Genomic DNA, 6,000 nt, shown 5'->3' on the forward strand with positions numbered 1-6,000 from the left:
ACTTTGTGCGTGAGGAGGTGGCCCGTCAGCTTTCTCTTTTGCCTAGCCCTCAGGGGTCGCCACCATATTTGGCCCCGGCTCTCCAACATGCTATTCGCGAGCAGGTTGCTGAGGCGCTTCCGTCCGCCCATTCACCATCACATGTAGCTGCTCCACTGACGTACGCTGACGCCGCTCCCAGACCTGTCGCCACGCCTCTGAGTTATGCCAACGTCGTCCCAAGACCTGCCGCCCGTCCACTGACTTACGCCGAGGTCGTTGCTCAAACTCAGCCGCCTACGTACCCTACAGTGTCAGTGCCCGTACCAGCGCCGGCACCTTATATGCGGCCCTCTCTACGAGGCCGAGAACCCTGGCGCACGACGGATAACCGGCCTATTTGCTACACCTGCGGATTGCCTGGGCACGTAGCCCGCTATTGTCGTCGCCGTCTACCAGTCTCCACACCGCTGGCCGGGTACTGGCCTCCAGCGCGTCAGTACTCTGCGTCTGCTGAGCCCCGTCCGTCGACTCGTCCGTTCTTTCTCTCCCGAACACTCACCACTTGCCGATCGCCGTTCCCCTTCGCCGCGACGCCGCTCCATCTCTCCGATGCGTCGTCAACCTAATAGTTCTCAAGAGGAAAACTAGATGCCGCAGTTCCTGAGGCAAGAACTGCGTCCCCGTCGAACTACCAAAGACCTCAGCTGTCACCTACGAACCTGATTGACGTTTTGGTCAAGGGAATTTCTGTCATGGCCCTTGTCGACACTGGCGCCGCAATTTCAGTAATAGACGCACAACTTTGTCGCCGCATCACCCGTGCCCTCACGACTGACACCCAGTGCAGAGAGAAATCCCGCCACGACCTCAGCCAAACAACACGACACTTCGCCAACGGCTCCCTTGTGTGGCTCTGGATTCCGACGAATACTCCGGGTTTGTCATCAAAATTTCTTGCCAAGTACCATGGCCCATACCGCGTACTGGAGCGCACATCTCCAGTTAATTACACTGTCGAACCTCTCAACCCATCTTCTGATCGCCGCCGCCGTGGACGCGAGACTGTTCACGTCCAGCGCCTCAAGCCATTCTACGACCCAGCCGTCCTGCCTGCGCCCTGAGTCGCCAGGTTGGCTCCTTTTCCCCCCGGGGGCAATTGTAAAGACGAAGACGAACATTCTGTGCAGCGGCGGCAGTGCCATCGCTGCGCGTGCTTTGGGCTCGCTTTGGCTGACCGCAGACTGTTGCCGCCCTGCAGCTTTAATAAGGTCCCAGTGCCTTTAATAAACCCCCGTCTTACAAACATTTTTTTCATCCACCGAGACTAAAAGCAACGGCGGGTATCCGGATTGACGCGGTCGCTGCACCTGGTTCTGAAAACTGATTTCCTGACAGTGCTCACAGAACTTGGTGAGCACATTTTTAAAAGCTGACTGGACTATGTTTCGCTTGACAAGTTTCGAATGTGCGGAGTCGTATGGCAGAACAGGCTTGTTACCCCTAGGCTGGAACATCCAGCAGACATGTTGCGGTGAAAAAAAGCAGCGGTAACTCGAGGAAGCATATGGAGCCATTTTCTGGTACCTCGTGCGTCGATACCAGGGGCGACACGGTTTCACTAAAAAGGTCGAACACTTTGCGAGCACAACGCTAATTGTAGCAACTTAGCCGTCCACGTTCGTGAGTGTAGTCCTAGTCGCTGGCGCCCTTCGATGTATAAGGAAAGGAAAATTCTCGCAAAGAGCAGCAACCAACTCACTCGGGAGATAATTGAGGCAGGTATCATGAACAAGCAATACGACGTATGCGTCAGTACGCTCTCTGTAGCCTTGTTGGAAAAGGAGTTGGTTTTTCTTTCCCGGTCACTGTAATTTTGGCGCCTTGGTTATTTAGGCAGCGCTTTTTCACACCCTAGCCCTTTCGCCACTTCTCTTTAAGCATCCTGGGGACAATAATTCTATTCTTTTATTATAGTTTCCATCCCTCTCTTAGCTTTAGCAATCGTTTTTCTTTTAAGTCGATTTTATGGTTTACGTTCATCACTGCCTTTTAGCCGGGTTCATTGGTAGCTTGCAGCGCATCTTTTTGAGCCATGTTTTTTCGGTTGACTTTCATCGCATGCTTTAAGGCTATAAATTCTTCCCCCATTACAACCACCCTTTCACTTCATTCCCTTTTATGTACGTCTTCGCACCGTCTTCTGAGATTTTATTGTCTTTCGCGTCGTTGCCTTTTGCATTTTATCGTTTTTATCCCTGTCATCCCCAAGCTGCACAGGACAGCCGGTGTGTATAGATTTCTTTTTTTACCAAGTGTTGTTAACATGTTTTCCCCCTGCTCCCTTCACTGAAGCTCTTGGTGTTTGTGTCCTCAAGGGCGTACTTGGCACCCGGCGCACCAGAATGACTGAATCATTCTTGGATTTTTTTCCTTCTGTATTGTGTATGTCAATATGCGTCTGCGCGCTTACCCTGTTTCCTTTGGTTTTATTGTTATTTGCCTTGATTGGCGCTTCTGCCCTAGCATCACGGGTTTTCGGGTGCTGTATGAAACGTGCGGATCGCCCTCCTTCGAAATTAAAGTTGATTGGTCAGCGCCCGATGTGTCTCGTCTCTCCTTCGTCCATAGGCCCTTAGCGCTGCATGTTCAGGATGTCCAACCAACTTGCCCAGCAACACACCCTGCTCCGATACAGAGGACCTGGTAGCTGAATTGAAGACACTTGCAAAACGGTTGCAAATCCCAGAAAAAACTTTTGAATGTGCAGACGCCGTGCACAGATTGCCGGCCAGAGATTGCAAAGTTCCTGTCATTAGTGTCAAATTAAAGTCAATGGTTGACCGTGCGCTCTAGCTTCGAAAGCGCTACACACTGAGTGATGACAACATTTATAGAAATGAGAACTGAGCGGCCTATGCAAAAAAAACATACTGTGGCTTGCTAAGAACGCGGCCAAGATCAAATCACACAAATATGCTTGGGCAAAGAATGGACACGTGCTCATGAGGAAAGTGGATGGTTCTACTTTGACAAAGATACAGAATGAAGACAATATCAGCAAACTCTCATAAACATGAGCGAAAAGTTTGATTCGTTTCCTGAACGGAATGAACACAGAGATCGCGTCTTCACAACTTCATGTTCAAAATCTGTACTTGACCTCTTACATGTAAATATCAGGAGTATTAGAAGGCACTGCAACCCGCTATATGTCTACTTGAGTCAGTTAGTAAACCATTTAGACGTTGTGGTGTTATCTGAAATAGATACAAATAAGCCGGAGGCTCTCGGGTTCATATCCCATCGTTTTTCGTCATTCTTGCTCTGTCGTTACTCAGCTAGAGGTGGCGACGTCTTAGTGTTTGTTAGAGATGCATAGTTTGTTGAGGAATTAACTTGCACTTTTACGGCTGCAGAGGTTCTTGCCCTTTCTGTTAGTAATCATTAGGAGTCTTTTGTGGTTATTTGTCTACCGTCCGCCTAACTCTATCCTGCAATTATTTCTTTCTGAACTTTCCTGCTTCCTGTGCAAACATTCTCAGAGTAATAGTATATTAGCGGGATACCTTAACATTAACATTTTACAGCCCCAGAAAAGTGGTGCTGAGGATTATCTCGATTTATTAGCTGGTTATGGCATTCACAATGTTATTCGTAGTTATACTCGAAAGGAGTTTGCTTCTGCCCGGCTTACTCAGTCTTGTATTGTTCACATTGCTTTAAGATGCTCAACATTAGATTCAATGGCTGCAGTGATGCGACAAAAAGTGGCACATCATTATTTTCAGGCTCTTTGCATGGTAAGCAGCGAACCTCTAATACCAATGTTAAAGCTTAATATTACATTATTAGACTGACGCATATGGTTTACTTTTAAAAAATTGAACTAAGTTTACTCATTTTCCATGAGAGACGAGAAGCAAAAGCAAATAAACCCAGAAAAGAAGTGGATAACAATTGACATTCATTTTGGCCTTATCTTTTGAAAAAAAGCAAGCTTTGGCAACTGTGTAAGAGTACTCCCTCCGGCATTGGGTAAGAGAAGCTGTATCGTACAGTTCGGAATACACGTACATCAAAGTAAAGATTACGAAAGCGGCGGTTTTACTCTGCTGAATTTGTAAAATGCCACGGTAATATGAAAAAAAAAACGTGGGAAATTGCTCATGACATAATGGGTAAAACAAAGAACAGAAATCTAGATACTCAACTCACCCACACCTTTCCAATGAATGCAATCAATCTACGACGGACTCGTTCAGCGAACAGTTTGCTACAATTCTGAAGGAACTAAAAGCGCAACCGCAAGTTCCTCCGGCTCTATACAACGTTCCAAACGAACCAAACTCTGCCTACTTACCGACGGTTGATGTCACTGAGTTATGGAATATTTTTCAGGTCCTCCCACTGAACAAACCATCGAGATACGATAACACCAGACTACGAGATCTAAAAAATAATACAGCAAACTAAACACTGTGCTCTGGCATATATTAACTGCCAATTAATGACGCTTAATCTTTGCGTTCAGGAGTGGAACGCAACAGCGTGTTGTAGAGCTGCCAGGAAGTCCATGGAACACCACCACCCGTTGGGCGCGATGCGTTGCCCTTTGAATGCAACGCTTTTTGAGGAAAGGTTCTACGCCTTGATCGTCGGTAAATTGGTTTTTGAGGAAAGGAAATGTATCTTGGTCTCATATCTCGGTGGACACCTAAAACTCGCCGTAACAGGAAGGGAGGAAGATGGGAGTGAACGAAGACACCGTATTCACTAGACGCGCCTTTGTTCATTCTAAACCATCGAGCTGGCATGGCGGAGTGGTAAGCGTGCTCGTCTCGCACTCCGGAGACCGGGGTTCGATTCCCGAGCTCGGCCAATTTCCTACTCAGTTTTATTTATTTATCTGGTCTGAGAAGAACGGTTAATTAGGCTAATTGGTTAAGTAAGTCCCACTTACTTGGAGCATCACTATACGATCCCTTTAATTGGCTGCATGGTTAGTAGCCAAAGTACAATTGGCCCCGTTTGAAATTCGCGCACTGTGACGTCACGACCGTTTCGACCAACTGAAAAGCGTGACATTTCTGTCGACAACTTCTGCTTACAACGATGAGGCATTAAAGGCTTCCGCCTTAAAATATCTGTTATACGGCCCATCTATAAGTCGGGCAAAGAATCTGATAAGAGAAACTACCGACCAATCGCTATATTTCCTACCATTACTATTTTAACTGAGGAAATCGTATATCAGAGCATGTTGTCCTTTTGTCATGGGGGGTACAGAGCAAACAAGACGAAGGACGAAGCAAGAAGACTACACAGACGAGCTTCTTGCTTCGTCCTTCGTCTTGTTCGCTCTGTGCACCCCCTCCCCCCCCCCATGATGAATTATCACAAACTCGCCCAGCTGTCCATCCTTCTTAAATGTCGTTTTGTGACCGATTTGATATCCTAAATGGCACACAGTATGGTTTTCGGCGTGAGAATAGCACTGTAGATCTTCTAGAAGATTGTTGTCACAAAACTGACATGCATATATCTAGAAATGAGATTGTCCTTGTATTGTTTTTAGGCCTAACCAAGGCCTTCAACACGGTTGACCATGACATTCTGTTCCAGAATTTACGGAAAATTGGATTTCACGGACCTTACCTAATATTCTTCTCAGATTACCTTTCAAATCGTGTTTAGGTTGCGAGTCAAAGGCAATTTCAGCGACTTCAGAGCACCTTTATATGGAGTGCCACAAGGCTCCGGTTTAGGACCTTTCCTTTTCAATGTTTATTTCGATGACTTAGCGTATATTAGACTGAATTCGGTACTCTACCAATGCGCTGATGTCACAGCGTTCCTTGTTCCGAATGAGTCGTACAATAGGGCTGCAGAGCTGATACAAATGGATGCTATAAAAGTGTGTGATTGGTTTTCAGGTAACCAGATTTACATTAATAAGCAGAAAACTGCTCTGGTTTGTTTTATAAATCCTCACAAAAAGGTCATATTAAATCAGGGTGT

The sequence above is a fragment of the Amblyomma mixtum genome, chromosome 10 (assembly GCF_055824585.1).
Source record: "Amblyomma mixtum isolate Tamu chromosome 10, ASM5582458v1, whole genome shotgun sequence".
Lineage (NCBI taxonomy): Eukaryota > Metazoa > Arthropoda > Arachnida > Ixodida > Ixodidae > Amblyomma > Amblyomma mixtum.